General features: G+C 38.5%; 1 protein-coding gene and 1 long non-coding RNA gene across 13 annotated transcripts in view; one reads left to right on the top strand and one right to left on the bottom strand.

Moving 5' to 3' along the window:
- Positions 1-19,623, top strand: part of SLCO5A1 (solute carrier organic anion transporter family member 5A1) — a 307,828-nt gene that overhangs the window by 110,910 nt on the left and 177,295 nt on the right. The gene's annotated exons all lie outside the window — the stretch shown is intronic.
- Positions 18,132-19,623, bottom strand: part of LOC102901197 — a 28,829-nt gene continuing 27,337 nt past the window's right edge. The window contains exon 3 of the long non-coding RNA XR_442353.4: positions 18,132-18,290. This is a non-coding gene — a long non-coding RNA (uncharacterized LOC102901197). The remainder of the gene's footprint in view (positions 18,291-19,623) is intronic.

Here is a 19,623-nt window from a genome sequence, read left to right as displayed (position 1 = left end):
TAAATAAATAAATAAATAAATAAATAAATAAATAAAGAAAAAATAAATATTTAAAAAAATTTTTTTAAAAGTAATCTCTACTCCCAACATGGGGCTTCAACTCATAACCCCCGGATCAGGAGTTGCATGCTCTTCTGACTAACCCAACCAGGCACCCCAGTCTAACTCTTCTGAAGTTAATTTGTCTTTACTCTTAGATGATACTTAAGATTTTTTTGTCTTTGTTCTTCTGCTGTTTTATTATGATATATTTGTTGTTTTTATGTGTTCTTCTTGGAGTACATTAACTTTCTTGAATCTGTGTATTGGTTTTGACCATTATTTTGGAAAATTATCCGTCATTCTGTCTACACATATCACTGCTACTCCATTTATCTTCTCTCCTACTGGAACGCTGATTAGACTCAGGCTAGTCCTTTTCTCCTGTAATATTTTGCATCTTTTGTTTCTCTTAGCTGCATTCTGGCTTCTGATTTACTTTCTAGTTTATTAATTCTGTCTTTAATTTGCTTTGAAACATATCCAGTGAGTTTTAAATACTGTTACGTCTTTTATTTAAAAAAATGCATTTTTGTCTTTGGTTGTTTGTTTTAAATCTTTTATCAGGTTATCCCTAGCAACAAATAAACGGATGCTTGTCATTTCTGGGAAGCAGTACTGTTCTGTTAGGATTTATTGAGTCTATGTCAACTGAGAGAAAGGATTTGACAAGTTTTCTTTATTCTAACCTTAGCATATTTCTGTCCCTTGAATCCCTTCCCTATGCTGAAGCAGAACACAGACAGCATCGCAGCTTTCAGATGCAGTTGACTTTGGGTGACAAAAAGAAAGGTAACGGTCATGCTCTTTCTGGAGTCTGGAGGGTGTTAGTTATAAGAATGGAACGTGCATGATCCTGAGTGACAGTAGTGTTCGTGTGTTCTTGAATACATTTATCTTTATGTGTGTTTGTGGTAATAAGGGCTCTCTGAAGTGTGTGGTCCAGAGCAGCGGCCTTGCTTGTCTTCTTGCCCAGATCTTAGAGTGATACTGTCTGCTAAATATCTTTTTGTTGTTTCCTATTTTCTTCACATATTTCAAGCTTGTATTTCATTTCTTTAAATACATTGAGGGAGGGGCACCCGGGTGACTCAGTCAGTTAAGTGTCTGACTCTTGATTTCTGCTCAGGTCATTGACCCCAGGGTCATGAGATTGAGCCCCGTGTCAGGCTCTGTGCTGAGTGTGGAGCCTGCTTGAGATTCTCTCTCTCCCTCTGCCCCCCCCCCCCACTGCTCTCTCTAAAATAAAATAAAGAAAAAAAAATACAGCGAAAGAGATGTATTATAAAATGGCCACTGGAATTACCTGACTCTTAGATATGGATATTCATGGTGTCCCTGGGTTTGGCCATGTGACTCACTTTGGTTCATGGGAAAATAGCAAACTTAAAAGAAAAGGCATGAAAAGTGCTAGTGCTTCAGGGCTTGTCTTCTCATGCTGCTGGCAATGCTTTGTTACTACATGAACAAACCTGTGCTAGACTCTTGGAAGATGAAAGGCCATGTAGAAGGAGACCCCACCAATTCCAACCATTCTAGGCGTCCCAGCAGTACCATATATGGGTGAGGCCATCCTAGGCCATCCTAGACCATCCCATCCCAGCTAAGTCTGCCCAGATCAGAAAATGCTCCCAACTAACCCAAATTCATGAGTAATAGAAATGTTTGTTGTTTTAAGTCACTGAGTTTCAGGTGGTTTGTCATTTCAAAAAACTAGTTGATGCACATCATAAACACATAGTTTTTAAAAAACCTGTGGGACACCTGGGTAGCTCAGTTGGCTAAGTGTCCAACTCTTGATCTCAGCTCAGGTCATGATCTCCCATTTTGTGAGATCAAGCCCTGAGTCAAGCTCTATGCTGACAGCTTGGAGCCTGCTTGATTGTCTCTCTGCCCCTCCCCTGCTCTCTCTGTTTCTCAAAAATAAATAAACTTAACAGAAAAACAAAACCCAAAACTTGCCGGCAAATCCAGTATTTGTAGTCTTTGTCATTCTATTTCTGTTGACTGTATTTTCCTGCTGATTCTCACTCCTGATACTTTATTTCCCTGTGTGCTTGTTATTTATTAATTTTTAAAAATATATTTCATTTTTTTAATTATTTTTTAAAAACGTTTTTAATGTTTATTTATTTTTGAGACAGAGACAGAGCATGAATGGGGGGAGGGTCAGAGAGAGAGGGAGACACAGAATCGGAGCTGTCAGCACAGAGCCCGACGCAGGGCTCAAACTTGTGAACCACGAGATCATGACCTGAGCCAAAGTCGGACACTTAACCGACTGAGCCACCCAGGCGTCCCAAAAATATATTTCATTTTTAAGTAATCTCTGCCTCCAACGTGGGGCTTGAACTCACAACCCCGAGATCAAGAGTCTCGTGCTCTACCGACTGAGTGGCCAGGTGCTACGAAGCATGGCTGAAGTTTAAAACTATAGTCTACAATCTCTTCTTTAGCACAATTATAGCTTTAAGTACTCCTTCCCTCCTTTGCCGGTCTTTGTAAACAGAAGGGAATAGTATACAATTTATGTCCCTATTTATGTGAATGGTGGTGTCACTTACCTTCTTTCATAGGGACAATTAGCAATCATCAAATTTTATGTTGAAAGTAGTCTATTTGCTCTTCCTGATAAAAAGAAATATATATGTATGTGTACATGAGTGTGTGTGTGTGTGTATATATGTATATGAATATATGAATATATATATGTATATATTTGTGTACCTATAACAATACTACATATAACCTCTAGTCTGAAGAATGACCTGCTGATATGATTGAGATTTTTCCTAAAAAAAAAAAAAAGGCCTAGATTTACTATAGCACTTGAACAAATAGATGACAGAGACTGAAAAGTACTAAGTCAGAGATTAGTGGTTTTCAAAGTGTATTCTGAGGAGCCTTGTGGATTGGTAAAGCCCTGTTAGGACATTGGGCGTCAGAGGAGAGGAGAAAGAGGAGAAAAGGAAATAGCCCAACGCAATCAGGCCGACTCTTACTCTCTTACATATTTGGATACCAGTAAAATTTGGTCTGTAGAGTGACTTCTGAGGCTAGGAAAAAAGCTTGAAGTTATTGCTTTAAAACATGGGTCTGCCAACCGTAGCCCACAGGTCAAATCTGGGCTGTAGAGTTTGAGTTTGTTTTTGTACAGCCTATGAGCTTGGGATGGTTTTTACATTTTTAAGGAGATGTTTAAAAAAAAGAAGGAAGAAGAAGAATATGTGAGAGAGACCATCTGTGCTCTGCAAAGCCTGAAATATTTATTGTCTGTCTCTTTACAGGAAAAAAGTTTTTGGCCCTTTTCATGGTGGTAGCACTATGTGAAGAGGCTAAAAATGGAAAACTAAACACACAGTAGGGAAATAATTAAGTAAAGCATGTGTAATACTTAGGATTTGGTTCAGCTGCAAATAAAGGAAACCCCCAAATATCATTAACTTAAAGAAAATACAAGTTTATTTCACATTTGAGAATATGAAGGAATGTTATGAATCTCCCTGGGCCAGAAACTCAGGCTACCTCTGTCTTGTGGCTCCACCCTGGGTTACTTAAATTCCCAGGGCCACCTCTTGGTATACAAGACGGTTGTTGGAGTGCTAGCCTTTATCCTTGCATCTAGCCAGCAGGAATGAAGAAGCAGAGGAAACGGAGCACTCCACTTCTACTTTTATTTCATTGGTCAGACCTTAATTATATGGGTGGATCTAGCTGCAACAGAAACTGGGAAATGTAGTCTTGATTCTGGGCCGTCCTGTACCCAGCTGAAAATGTGGTATTCTATTGTTACAGAAGAAGTAGAGACTAGCTATTAGAGTTCTCAATCGCAGCAGAGAACATCAACTAATTTATTTACTTAGCCTCCTACCCTGTGGCAGGCACCTTGCTAAACACTGACAACATAAATCGGATAGGATTCATAGCCTGGAATCTTCTTATATTTTTGATGGCTCCTCATGGCTTTTCCAGCCTTATGATCTTTGCCTTCTTGCAATTTAGTGTTAACTATTCTTTTTGTCTTGCTTAGAGCCCCATATTTTTGACCACTGTCAATTGTGCATGCAGACTGCTTCATTCATATTTATTTATTTATTTCACTTAAGAGTTCTAACGAATAGGGTCTGAGCAAATTGCATGGAGTTGTCTTCCCGCTGTTAATGTTAGTATCTTTGAATTATTCTGGAGGAATTCGTAATCCTGGAAGTAACATTGACATATCCACAGCAGTCCTGTATTGAGAAGCAAAACAAAAAGTCCGAAGGAGGATTAAATGGGGTCTTTTATTTTTAACTACATACAGATTTGCATCTGACCAGTATTCATTAAATGGATAAAACCCCAGCGTGCTCAGTGACTACTGGATGCATTTACAAATGGGTTAATCTTTGGGCCAGCTGAACAATTTTCTGGGAATCTTTTACCAAAAGCCCTCAGGCTTAAATGTATGGTGAGTGGGTTGGAGATTTTATCCTTTTCTGGGTTGATTCTAAGCGCTGGTAACAGTAAAGAGTATTCACAGGGAGGCTGTTTGAAGTGAACACGAATTTTTTGCCCAATACATGGTTTATTCACAGGCTTAATCAAACTAGGATGTTTTCTCTCATTAAAAAAATCCCTTAAGCCAGTGAAATATATTGGGATATTATTTCTTGTTTATGAGGTTTATTTTGATTAAATGCATATAATACTTTCAGGCGCTTTGTACTCCCAAATCACTTTATGGCCGCTGCTGTATTTTTATCAGTAATGCGGGCTTTCAGTGATTTTCCCATTGCTTTTCTTTTACATTGCCTTCCAAAGTGTTTCTGTGATCCATCAGGTCAGCTCTCAGATTAGAGATGTGGGAGTTGGGAAGAAAAAATGTAATCAACTCCTGGAAACCAATGCTAAGTCAGTGTCACTTTTATAGTTGATAAATTTAATCGCAGAAGTATCAAGTCTTATTCAACATGGCTAATGCTTTTTGGAAAGCAGGCATATTAGGATATTTAAAAAACATTTAAACATGATTAGTCTAGATCTGTAATTTTATTTTTTTTAATTTTTAAAAAATGCTTTATTTATTTGTTTTTGAGGGAGAGGAAGAGCACAATCAGGGGAGTGGCAGAGAGAGAGGGAGACACAGAATTGGAATTAGGCTCCAGGCTCTGAGCTGTCAGCTGAGAGCCCAGCGTGGGACTTGAACCCATCAACCATGAGATCATGACCTGAGCTGAAGTCAGACGCTTAACTGACTAAGCCACCCAGGTGCCCCTAGACCTGTAATTTTAAATATTAGTGGTGACATGAAGAACATCAATTATTTATTAAACACAAATATTTATTTATTCATAAATTGAAGTGTGGTTGACACACAATATTATGTTTCAGGTATACAACATAATGATTAGACATTTATATACATTACAAAATGATTGTGATGCCTCTAGTTACTATTTGTCATCATACAAAGTTTATACAATATTATAGACTATATTCCCTATGCTATACTTTACATCCCTTATTTAGTTTATTTATTTTATAACTTGAAGTTTGTACCTCTTAATCCCCTTCACCTGTTTCGCCCATTTTCCCACCTATCTTCCCCTCTGGCAACCACCATTTTGTTTTTTCTGTATTTATGAGTCTGTTTTGTTTTGTTTGATTTTTAGAATCCACATATGAATGAAATCATATAGTATTTATCTTTCTCTGTCTTTCCCTTAGCATCTTGGTCTATTAGTGTTGTAGCAAATGGCAAGATTTCATTTTTTTTTTATGGCTGAGTACTATTCCATTATATATCTAAATCTAATTCTAGATCTCTCACATCTTCTTTATCCATTTATCCATCGATGGACACTTAGGTTGCTTCCATATCTTGGCTATTTTATCCTTCTTTTTTTTTTAAGTTTATTTATTTATTTTGAGAGAGAGAGAGAGAACACAAGCAAGGGAGAGGCAGAGAGAGGTGGAGAGAGAATCCTAAGCAGGTTCTGTGCCTTCAGCCCAGAGCCCAGTGCAGGGCTCCATCCCACGACCAGATCATGACCTGAGATGAAATCAAGAGTTGGACACTTAACTGACTGAGCCACCCAGGTGCCCCTATTCTTTATTATTTTAAGTAATCCCTATGTTCACCGTGGGGCTTGAACTCATGACCCTGAGATCTACAGGAGGGCTCCTTGAGGTGTTTATTTCGTATTTGTTTTGTTGTTGCTGTTGTTTTAAAAACTTTTTAAAAATTTATTTGAGAGAGGGAGAGAGAGAGAGCAGCAAGGTAGGGGAGCAGAGAGAGAGAGACAGAGAGAGAGAGAGAGAGACTCTTAAGCAGGCTCCATGTTCAATACTGAACATGTCCCTGAATGCATTTTTATTTTTTTATTTCCTTGCCCTATTTCATAAGCTGGAATCTCCAGTACAGTGTGGAATAGCAATGGTTGGAGTAGATGTCCTTGCAGTATTCCTGATCTTAGGGGAAAGGCATTCAGTCTCTCACTATGAAATACAGTATTAGCTGTAGGTTTCTGGTAGACATACTTGCCTGGACTGCAGGAGCCTGATATTGGGGAAGCTGCATATGTTTCAGGGGTCTGCCCAGTAAGCACACTTGACCCTGGCAGCAAAACTCCTTTCTCCTGCAATATCACCCCCGCGCCCTTCACTATCCACACACTTAATATTGTGCCAGCTGGCAAAAGGAAAATATTGAAAGGGCCTATCTTCATGTTTGCAAATTAAGCAATTCAGGTTGAGTTTGGAGCCTAGGGGCAATAAATTCATAATTGGCATATTGTCTTTCATAGATTACTGTTCTTCATTGCCCCGGGTCCAGTATCTTAAAAGCTGTTTCTTCGTATATTTTGTCCATTGTTTGGTTGTTTCAGACAGAAGGGCAAATCTGGTTTCCGCTGTTCTATCTTGGCCAGAGGCAAAAGTAGCCCCCTTTACTGAATTTCGAGTAGTGATCTGAGCATACCATCTGTTATCTTCTAGAACCCTGACTGAGGCACTTGTGTTTTCTATAAACTGGTAGTTAGGTCGAATGGCGTATTTACATTCTGGTTAAACATTTTTGGCAAGGAAATTCTTTTTACAGGTTATGCTGTGTATCTCCTATTGCATCATTGCTGATTATTCTGCTTTTAGTGATGCTAAATTTGGTTAGTTGGTGTATTAACCTGCTCAGACTTCTGTAACAAAATACCACAGACTAGATGCTTAAAGAACAGAAATTTACTTTCTCACAGTTCTGGAGGCTTCAAGTCTAGGGCAAGGACCAGCAGAGTTGGTTCTTGGTGAGGGCTCTCATCCTGGCTTATAGATAGCTGCCTTCTCACTGTGCCCTCATATGGCCTTTCCTTGGTGTGTGTGTGTGTGTGTGTGTGTGTGTGTGTAGAGAGAGAGAGAAAATGAGCTCTTGGGGTTCTCTTCTTATAAGGACACTATCCTGTTAGATCAGGGCCCACACCCTCATGACCTCTCTTAATCTTAATTACTTCCTTAGGGGCCCCATCTCCAAATACAGTCTCACTGGGGGTTAGGACTTCAGTATATAAATTTTGTGGGGACACAAACATTCAGTCCATAACATTTAGTTAAGATAACCATCACCAGATTTCATCACTGTAAAGGTACTTTGCCTTTGTCGTTAGCAAGTGATATGTTGGTTGATACTTTTGTACCTTGTGACCATCTTGTTGTGCAAACATCTTCATCTGTTTTTTGTTTTTGTTTTTGTTTTTTTTTTTTTTTATCATGCATTGACGATCCTTGCCTGAATCAATGTCTTTACTGGGGTTTGGAAAACAGTGATTTTTTTTTCTTTTCTAATGCTGGATTTTTTTTTTCTTTTTGGAAAATAGTGACTTTTCAATGATATCTTTCTTCCTCCATTTATTACCTGACATTCTTCCCTAAAAGTGAGCTTTCCCTCATCAAATGAGAATGAAGTATTGTTTCTCCTTAAAACATAGTGATAAATATTTATTTTTTCTGTTTAATTGCCAATTTCTTAGAGACAGTAATTGTTTAATAGTTACCTCCAGTGATGATGAATGAGTTTGCTTCTTTTTCTCTCCCACTGTGCTTTTAATATCACTATGGATGCTTCAATTCTATATATCCAATATTTATAATCATTTATATTTATAATTCTTTTATTTATTTATTTATTTATTTCAACGTTTTTATTTATTTTTGGGACAGAGAGAGACAGAGCATGAACGGGGGAGGGGCAGAGAGAGAGGGAGACACAGAATCGGAAACAGGCTCCAGGCTCTGAGCCATCAGCCCAGAGCCCGACGCGGGGCTCGAACTCACGGACCGCGAGATGGTGACCTGGCTGAAGTCGGACGCTTAACCGACTGCGCCACCCAGGCGCCCCTAGTTACAATTCTTTTAAATGCTCATATAGTCCCACATTTGGCCAGCAGAAATTTCTCCTGGTTCCTGATCCTTTGAGGAGTTGTCCCTTTACTCCCACCCCATTAGTCTTTTTTTTTTTTTTTTTTTAAAGTTTATTTACTTATTTAGAAGAGAGAGAGCAGTGGGCAAGCAGGGGAGGGGCAGAGAAGAGAGGGAGAGAATCTCAAGCAGGCTCTGTGCTATCAATGCAGAGCCCAATGCAGGGCTAGATCTCACTGTGAGATCATGACCTGATCCAAAATCAAGAGTCAGACGCTTAACTGACTGTGCCACCCAGGTGCCTGCCCCTACCCCATTAATCTTTAATAGTTCCTGGTATTGTATCCATTTTGTTTATTCTTTCACTTAGACTTGGGATGACTAATTTTTCAAGGAGTCTTTGTTCCTTTTAGTGGGGCCAAGTTTTTGGAGATTAGGATCTGGGTGATAGGGAGATTTATTGCTGCTCAAGATTCTTTGCCTTAGGTTCTATTTATAAACGGGGCTAGGAAATAAGAAAAATAAGTCAATAGTTTATATTGATTTTCACTTTCAATTAACGTCATGAGAAAATATTTGCCAATCATATATCTGATAAGGCACTGGTAACTATGGTGTATAAACAATTCTTACAATTCAATGATAAAAAGATAAGAAATTCAATTAAGAAAATGGGGCAATAATTTGAATAGACATTTCTCCATAGAAGACATTTAAATGGCCAATAAACACATGAAAAGACAGATGATCAACATTATTAGTCATTAGGGAAATGCAGATGAGAACCACACTGTGATACCGGATAGCTAAAGTAAAAAAGACAGACAATAACAAGTGTTTACAAGGATGTGGAGAGATTGGAACCCTCTCATATCGTTGATGGAATTGTAAAATGATGCAGCCACTTTTGAAAACAGGTTGGCAGTTCCTCAAAATATTATAATAGTAATTAGGACCAAGCAATTTCCACTCCTAGTTGTATTCTCAGGAGAAATGAAAACATATATTCCCAAATAGACTTGGACATGAATATTTATATTAGCATTATTCATAATAGCCAAAAAGTATGAAACAATCCAAATGTCCATCAGTTGATGAATGGATTAAAAAATGTGGTATATTCATGGAAAGAAAATTGTTGGGTAATAAAAAAATGCAGTAGTGAAAAATATCTAAAAATGTGGAAGTGTCTTGGAATTTGATAACGGGTCGAGGTCAGAAGAATTTTGAGAAGCTCGATAGAAAAAGTCTAGCTTGCCTTGAAGAGATTGTTGGTACAAAAATGGACAATAAACATGCTTCTGATGTGGGCTCAGAAAGAAGTGAACCTGTCAGAGAAAACTTCTAGCATCTTTGAGAATACATGTATCATTATGAACACCATGTTGGTAGAAGTATGTATATTAAAAGCATTTCTAATGAGGTCTCAAAAAGAAGTAAAGAACACATCATTGGAAAGTGGAAGAGAGGTGATCTTTCTCATACAGTGGCGGAAGATTTGGCTAAAGTGTGTTCTATAGTTTTGTGGAAAATATAAGTGATGAACTTGGGTATTAGCTGAGGTTTCCAAGCAAAGAACTGAAGGTGTGTTCTGTTTTTTTTTCTTGCTGCTTATAGTAAAATTTGAATAAAAAGCAGTAAAGTGAGGAAGAAACTTAAGCAAAAAGGAACTAATGCTTGATGATTTGGGAAATTATCAACCTATTCAGACTGCAAAGGATGCCAAATTTAGGAAATTAACTATTAGGAAATTATGTTCTGAAGAGAAGACAAGAGTGTGACTGGCTGGACAAACTTTGCTGAAAAGGTTAAGTGTATGACTCACGGACTCAGACCACCATCTCAGTAGAAGTCAGGAATAGAGGTGGGGTTATTCAGGAAGGATCGATGGAGGACCCTTGTCTCTAATGGCGTGGTGTTTCATGACATACACCGGAGACTGACAAGGTTTTGAGAGTGTTGCATCAGCAGGAACGTGCCAGCTTGGACTGAAGGGACAGAGGCTGGGCTAAATGAAAGAAGGCTGTTGGACTTCCAACATTCTACAGGCAGAAAATGGGCTGATAGAAGCTACTCAGCTGTAAACATGCGCTGCCTTCAAGAAAAAGGAAGAATGATTCCAAGGATGGAATCTTGGGCCCGGAGAATGGAGCCACAGGCAGAGAGGCAGAGGTTGGTGGAGCCATGGGTACAGAGGTCTGTGTTGCTCTGAGACACAGAGGGTAACTCCCAGGCTCTGAAACCCAATGGGAGTTGCCCTGCTGGATTTCACACTTGCTGGGGACCAATGTCCTTTTTATTTTCTTACATTTTCTCCTATTATCCTATGTCTGTCCCAGCATTGTTTTTTATAAGTATGTATCTTGTTTTCTGACTTCACAGGCCCACAGGTAGAGAAAAAATTTTCCGTAGTATTGCTCATATTCAGAGTCTCATCCATACCTGGTTTAGATGATTTAGACGATAAGATTTGGGACCGTTGAGGTGATGACATTTTGGTGAGATTCTAGACAGAGTTGATGCTGTAATGGGTTGAGATTTGGGGGGATGTTGGGATGGGGTGAGTGAATTTTGCATGTGGGATGGATGTGAATTTTGGATATCTGAAGATAGTCGATAGTGGTCTATAGTGTGGTGAATGAGCCCCTGTGAATATATTTCCATGTCCAAGTGCCTGGAGCCTATGAATGTTATTTTATTTGGTAAAAAGGTCTTTGCACGTGTAATTAAGTTAAGATCTTGAAATGAGATCATCCTGGGTTATCCAAGCAGGCCCTAAACCAATGAAAAGTGTTCTAATAAGAGACACAAAGAGGACAGAGAAGAAGCAGGCAATGTGACTATGGTGGCAGAGATTGGAGTGATGTGGCCACCAGCCAAGGAATGCCTGGAGCCACCAGAAGTTGGAAGAGAGAAGGAATGAATAGTTCCCTTGATCTTTTGGAGGGAGCATGTCCCTACTGATATGTTGCTTTTGGACTTCTGGCCCTGAGAGCTATAAGATAATAAATTTCTTTTTTTAAATGTTTATTTATTTATTGAGAGATACAGAGAGAGAGAGAGAGAGAGAGAGAGAGAGAGAGAGAGAGAGAGTATGCACGCAAGTGGGGGAAGGGCAGAGAGAGAGAGGGAGACAGAGAATCCCAAATAGGCTCCTTACTGTCAGCAAGGATAATAAATTTCTGTTGTTTTAATTTATAGTTGCTTGTAAAAGCACCCACAGGGAAGTAATACAGATTTCGGTGACTTTTGTTAAGTCAAAGTAGCCAGTTATAAAAGACTGTCTGTTGTATGATCCCATTTATGTGACATGTCCAGAGGAGACAACTCTATGGAGACAGAAAGCAGGGTAATGGTTGCCAGGGCTGAGGGTGAGAGCAAATGGTAGTGACTGCTAATGGATAAGGGATTCCTTTTTGGGGTGATAAATGTTCTGAAATTAGATAGTGGTGATGGTTGTACAGTTTTGTAAATATACGAAAAGCTACTGAATTTTACACTTTAAGAAGATTAGTTATGGAACACATGGGTGGCTCAGTAGGTCAAGCTTCCAACTCTTGATCTCAGCTCAGATCTTGATATCAAGGTTGTGAGGTCAAGCCCCACATTGTGTTCCATGCTGGGCATAGAGCCTACTTAAAACAAAAATAGTTTTATGGTACGTGAATTATATTTCAATAAAACAATTGTAAAAATTTAACAGTATGAGGTTTTCTTACTGATTTTATATTTTTTCTTTTACTGGAACATTTTTTCCAAATAAAATTAGCATACTTATTTGCTCTATCCTAGTAGATACATAAAAAGGCTTCAAAATTACAATATTGGTATTACCACATCATTACATCAACAAAAACACTAAGTGAATTTTGAGGACTTTTTGGTAGTCCCTAGACTATATTCCACTAAGAAATGTGTAGTCCAAATGTGTGTTTAAAAGGTCACTTGAAAAAGAAAATAAAAAGTCCACTTGAAATAGATTTCTGCTTCATGTCAGTATGGTCTCATTTGATATAAAATTAAATTTGTTTCTTTTCAATTTTTGGGTTGCTTTTCCTTTTTTGATTTAATTTAACCTATTTCTTGAACATTTAAAACATTTACAGGAGTCAAAAATGGAAACTATAGAAAAACGTATATTTAGGGAAATCTTGTTTCTTTAAAAAAATTTTTTTTTAGTGTTTGTTTATTTTTGAGACAGAGACAGAGCTTGAGTGGGGGAGAGGCAGAGAGAGGGGGAGACACAGAATCTGAAGCAGGCTTCAGGCTTCAGGCTCTGGGCTGTCAGCACAGAGCCCGACGTGGGGCTCGAACTCACGAACTATGAGATCATTATCTGAGCCAAAGTCGGACACTTAACCCACTGAGCCACCCAGGTGTCCCTCTTGCTTCTTCTTTTTTTTTTTTTAATGTTTATTTATTTATTTTTGAGAGAGAGAGAGAGAGAGAGAGAGAGAGAGAGAGAGAGAGAGAATGAGCAGGGATGGGCAGAGAGAGAGGGAGACAGAGAACTGAAGCAGGCTCCGTGCTGTCAGCACAGAGCCTGATGTGGGGCTTGAACTCATGAACCATGAGATCATGACCTGAGCCGAAATCAAGAGTTGGTCATTTAACTGACTGAGCCACCTAGGTGCCTGGAAAATCTTGCTTCTATCTATCCTTATCATTTTCTTCCTGTTCCATACTCTACCTCCCTGTGTTCACTCTCTTAGTATTTATTTCTGGTTTATCTTTCCAAAGTTTCTGGAAAAATAAGCAAAATAAACAAACATACACATATATATGTGTTTGTGCCTGCGTATTTTTTTCTTATTTGATTTTCTTTCTTATATAAATGGTGGCATTTTATATATACTGTTGTGCAGTTTTTTCACGTACCATGTGCTGGAAACCACTCAAACCACTCCTTATCAGTACATAGAAATCTTACTTATTCTCTTCCAAGACTATGTATCCTTCCCTATGTGGGTTTATTCAATCACTTCCTTATTGGTGAACATTTAGGTTGTTTCCAATGTTTTGATTTTACAATTCAGCAATGACTCACCTTGCAAGTATGTTGTTCAGTATTTATATATCTTCGGGGTAGGTTCCTAGAAGTGAGGTGGCTGGGTCTAACCATAAATGCATCTGGAATTTATTTCCACCAGCAGTGTATACGAATACCAGTTTCCCGACAGCGTCCTCAGGCGAGTGTATTGTCAGGCTTTTGGATTTTGGTCAATTTTATATGTGAGAAATTATATCTCAATGCAGTTTTAATTTATTTCTCTTAGTTGAGGTTAAGCATCTTTTTCACATGTTAGTAAGCAAATGGCCTTTCTTTTTCTGAGAACTGTTTTCCAAACTTTTTTCCTATGGAGATTTTGGCCTTTTTCTGCATTTTTAAATTTTTTACATATTAGTTTTTTTGTGATGTAAGTTGTAAATATTTTCTCGTAGAAATATTCATTTGCCTTTTGACTTTTTCTTGTGATCACTTTTACACTTGATCTTGGCCAAAAGGCCAAGAAGTGATGGTAATCACTTTTGAAATGGCAAAAATAAATTAGCAACAAGGTCAAAGAAAAAAGTCTTATTATTCTATGGCTTCAACGTAAGCTTTTTATTTTGCAAAATTCCCTTCTGGATATGTCCACGTTCATGATATTCATGACTATATTCGTTCAGCTCTAATCAATTCTAATTACTGGTCACATCTTTTGTATTCACGTAAAACTGGAGGATAAATCACTTGGACGGGTCACATTCTAACCAATTAATTTGTTGACATATGGTAATTTCTTAAAAAGGAATCCGAGTGCTGGGCATCTGGAGTTCTGATTCACATCCGGACCTCCCAAGGTCACTGGAAGTTGTTTGCAGGCGAGAATCAAATCCTCCCTTGCACCTGGAAGACTGAGTCAGTTCTAAGGCCAACAACAACTGTATGCTCAAGTTCCATTTGGACTCTTGAGACTAGTTACTTCCTTGGCTTGTGTGCCTGTCCTCAGCCACCACCCACAGTGCCAGTGCTAGTAAACCGGTCTGCCCTCTCCTGTCCTCTCATTAAGACGTGGCTGGTGCTTCAGACAGGCACACGATGATCTGTCTCCCTCTCCCTCTCTTTCTCTCTCTCTTTCCTCCTCCTCTCCTCTGAGTCATGGCCTTTTATATCAAACATCACATTTATGGTTAGCAGTGTGGAGATAATTTACTCAGTGTCTAAAACTGTTGGGGGTGGAGGAGGTTAGTGCTTTAAATATTTTTTCTTCGGCAAGTGCGCAGTGACTAGATTCATAACTCTAAATAAATAAAAAGCAAAAAAATTTTGTGTGTGTGTGTGTTTTAAAGCTTAGAGCTCATTTGATATAACATAAACATCTTGGGCATCTAAATAATCTGTAGAAAATACACTGAGCTTATTTTTACTTTTTATTTTTAGAAAGCCAGTTATGTAATGAGTCTAGACACATCTTAGATTGAGTGCATTTCTCATCGTTCTATTTTTCCTCCTTGTTAAATAGGAGAATAATTATATAACATATAATATATTGATAATATATTGTATATGTATGTATATCTGGGGGGGGTTAGTTATTTAAGATGACAATATAGGTTACACCTCTTTTCCTGGGATCTCTATTTCTTCTTTAATCCCAACATTCCAGAAGAACTTTCAAAGCTATGATACTAGTAAAGCAGGGCCTTGTATCAAGCCATCATACTGTATACCTTAAATATATGCAATTTTTATTTGTTAATTATAACTCAATAAAACTAGAAAAAATTTTAAAAATGAATGAAATATATATTGACCAACAACCCAAAAAACAAAGAGTGGGGCCTTGTATCTATACTGGCTGCTACTGTTCACAAACGTTTTTGTATTTGTTATCTCATTGGACTCCAGCCAGTAATCTCATTGGACTCTGGCTAGTTGACATAATTTGTTAAATTCTCTAGAACCCTAAAGAAGTTGTCTAGGTTCTTTGGGAAGCTTCATTCAAAAAATGTTTTCCAGCTTTACTGAGATATAATTCACATATAACATAACATTCACATATAACATAAGTTTGAGGTGTACAATGTGATGATTTGATATATGCAGATATTGCAAAATGATTACCACGATAAGATTAGTTAACACATCCGTCACCTCACCTAGTTACTTTTATGTGTGTGTGGGTGTATGTGTGTGTGTTGACAACTTTTAAGTTCTACTCTTAGCAACTTTCAAGTATATAATACTGTACTGTTAACTGTAGTCATCATGCTATATATTAGATCCCCAGAACTTTTATAATTGAAAGTTTGTACCCTTTGACCACTTTCACCCATTTCCCTCATTCTGCTGCGCCTGGAAGCCATCAGTCTACTTTCAGTTTTCTTTAGATTCTGCATATAAGTGAGATTGTATGGTATTTGTCTGACTCTGTCTGACTTATTTCACTTAACATAATGCCATCAAGGTCCATTCATGTTGTTGCAAATGACAGGATTTCCTTCATTTGTATGGCTGAATAATATTCCACTATGGCATATGTGTATATATACTATACACACACACACACACACACACACACACACACACACACACACACACCACATTTGCTTTATCCACTTATCTGTCAATGACCACTTAGCTTGTCTCTATGTCTTGGCTATTGTAAATAATGCTGCAATGAACATGGGGGTGCAGATATATTCTTAAGATAGTGATTTCATTTCCTTTGGATATAGACTCAGAAGTTGGATTGGTGGATCATGTTGTAGTTCTATTCTTAACTTTAAAAATTTGTTTTAAGTTTATTTCTTTATTTTGAGAGAGAGACAGAGAGAGTGAGCAGGGGAGGGGCAGAGGGAGAGGGGGAGAGAGAGAATCCCAAGCAGGCTCTGCACTGACAGTGGGGCTCAAACTCATGATGCTTAATCGAAGTTGGATACTTAACCAACTGAGCCACCCAGGCGCACCCTATATTCTTAATTTTTTGAAGAACCTCCATACTATTTTCCATAATGGCTGTACCAATTTACCTTCCCACTAACAATGCACAAAGGGTTGTTGTTGTTTTTGTTGTTGTTGTTTCTTCTATATACTTGCTAGTACTTTTCATCTGTTATCTTTTGTTTTTTCTTATTTTAAATTGAGATATAATTGATATATATTACGTTGTATTAAGTTCAGGTATACAACGTAATGATTGGAAATATGCATATATTGTGAAATCATCACCACAGTAAGTCTGGTTAACATCCAACATCACATCTCTGCTCTTTGAGGATAGCCATTTTAAAAGGCACAGGTGATATATCTCATTGTATTTTTAATCTGCATTTTCTAATGATTAGTAATGTTGGGCCCCTTTTCATGTACCTGTTGGCCATTTTTTTTTAACTTAAAAATTTAATGATAAATACATATTGATAGAAATGATTAAATTCTTGTATGAAGGCAGCATCCAAGGAATCTCTCCATGCTCATGGCTCCCAGCTGTTCCCTCCATGCTGCTGGGGCAACTGGAGCGCTCACCCTTGCCATGAAATTTCTGACGAAGGGCCACGTGTTCTCAAATGCTGCGTGGGAGGCAGAGACAGGTGGCAGCTTGGAAATGAAGCTCATATTAGGCTCTGCACAACTTCTCACTCGTAACCCGCTGTGCACGGAAAGCCTTCATGAGGTACCGATAGGCCACGGTGCCGCAATAGGGTCAGCCAGTGGCCACCTTTGTGTAGCACGACACCCACAGAAGGCCTCATAAAGTGAGTGCCGTGACCCTAAGGCGATCATTTTCCTGTTCTCAGAGCGTGGCCCCAATGGCGCTGTACACCCCTCTAACTCCATCCCCTGTTGGCCATTTGTATGTCTTCTTTGCAAAAATGTTTATTCAAGTTTTTTGCCCAGTTTTTAGTCAAATTTGAGTTGTGTGAGTTCCTTATATATCTTGGATATTATCCCCTTATCAGATATGTGGTTTGCAAGTATTTTTTTCCCATTTCATACGTTGCCTTTTCAATTTGTTGATGGTTTCTTTTGTTGTGCAGAAATTTTTTAGTTTGTGGTAACCCCACTTGTTTATTTTCGCTTTTGTTGCTTATGCTTTTGGTGTCATGTCCAAAATACTGCCAAGATCAATATCAAAGAGCTTTTTCTAATGTTTTGGTTTTCTTTTTTAGTTCTATGGCTTCAGGTCTTACACTTAGGTCTGTAATCCATTTTAAGTTAGTTTTTGTGACTGCTGTAAGACAAGGGTTTAGTTTATTCTGTTGCATGTGAATGTCCAGTTTTCCCATCACCATTTACTGAAGAGACTGTCTTTTTCCCATTGAGTATTCTTGGCTCCCTTGTCAAATATTAGTTGACCAAAATGAAAAATTTAAGTTTGAATCTTCACTTGAAACCACTTGACTTATTTCTATGGTTGTAGGTCCTAAAGATACAGAGAGCATAACATTGTGTGTTGGGTTTTGCAATTGTTACCATTTATCCATGTCTAAATGTCTACGAACCATTTACAAAGGGACCTAAGAGTTTGTCAAATCTTTTCACAATTTTGCTTTTCACTGTTTAAAGTGTTAATTGGGATATTACTTTGATAATGCAGTAATCATAATCATTATTCTGAAATATTAGTGAAAACTTTGCTTTTTACCTGCTGGTAATGCTCTTAATTAAAATGAAGACCGAATCATGTGGGAAATTTCTTTATTTTTTTAATGCTTATTTATTTTGAGAGAGAGAGAGAGTGAGCACGTGCACACACAAGGCGGGGAGGGGCAGAGAGAGAGAGAGAGGGAGAGAGAGAATCTCAAGCAGGCTCCGCTCTGTCAGCATGAGCTGGATGCAGGTCTCAATTCCAGGAACCATGAGATCATGACCTGAGCTGAAATCAAGAAACGCTTCATCAGCTGAGCCACCGAGGTGCCCTGGGATATTTCTTTCTTAATCAACATTCATTCATTTGTATCATTTAAAGCTTTGCTTTAAACATGGTTAGTGCCACTTGCCTTTGTTAAAATATGGTGTTATTTCTGCCTGTGTTGTATAAACCACTAAGTGTGATTTTTATAATCTAAATGTAATATATTTCTTCCACAGATGTTCTTGCTTGAGGCATTCTCTTCCCTGTTATGACCAGTATTACAACAGTATTCTATTTTTGCCCCTGCAGATTGGAGTAAGAGTAGATGAAGAATGGAAAATAGGGTTCCTTTGTTTGGGGCTGCTTGGTAGTTATCATGAGGGTATAATTTCTGGAATGAAATAGAGCCAAAGGGCACCGTTAGCCCTTTAAACACAGCCGAGAGAGATCATTTTCCTTTGTTGCTCTATCATTACTATGGGATCGTGACATTTTCTCCTCACATGATTCAAAAACTGATCCTTACAGCTGCCTAGGCAGTCCTCCTAGCACAGAAAAAATTGATTTTGAGACTGTGCACGACTCCACTACTTATTATACAGTGTACCCAGCTCTCACTTTGCCGCGCTAATGAACGTTAACGGATAATCCCTGGGGATCCGTTTCAGACACGAGTTTCAGCCTTTTCCTTCATCAGTTCGACTATGAGCACTGCTCACAAGAATGGGCACAATGAATGGAGCTGAGTTTAATTTCTTTCATTTCCCCGCCATCACTCCTAATTGCCAAATTCAAAGGATATTTTCCCATGTTTTCATGATTCCCTGCTCATGCCACATTAAATTTTTTTTAACGTTTTTTTTTTGGGGGGGGGGAGACAGAGAGAGTCAGAGCATGAGTGGGGGCAGGGGCAGAGAGAGAGGGAGACACCAAATCTGAAGCAGGCTCCAAGCTCTGAGCTGTCAGCACAGAGCCCAACATGGGGCTCGAACCTGGGAACCCTAGATGACCTGAGCCAAAGTTGGATGCTTAACCCAGGCACCCCTTCCACCATGTTTAAAAAAATGGTGATTTTTGTTTTTTTTTTTCCCAAAAGCCTCCTTCTTTCTGCCCTGGTCTTTTAGGACTTGTTAATTACTTAACTTCCCTTTTATCCTTCTGGCTGCTACGGCATCTGCTTTATCAATGTCACCTTGATCAATAGCTTCTAATGGTTGAGAATCCCAGGGACCCTTAAGCTCTTTGCTATTCTGCAGGAATTTGGACAACCGAATCACTTGCCATAGGTTCAGGGACTATCTATGACAGTCAGGTCTACTTGCCTGCATTTGTCTCCCACTCCATGTGTCTCCTT

The sequence above is a fragment of the Felis catus genome, chromosome F2 (assembly GCF_018350175.1).
Source record: "Felis catus isolate Fca126 chromosome F2, F.catus_Fca126_mat1.0, whole genome shotgun sequence".
Lineage (NCBI taxonomy): Eukaryota > Metazoa > Chordata > Mammalia > Carnivora > Felidae > Felis > Felis catus.
Note: the sequence above shows the minus strand (reverse complement) of the source record. Positions and strands in the feature narration are given on the sequence as shown.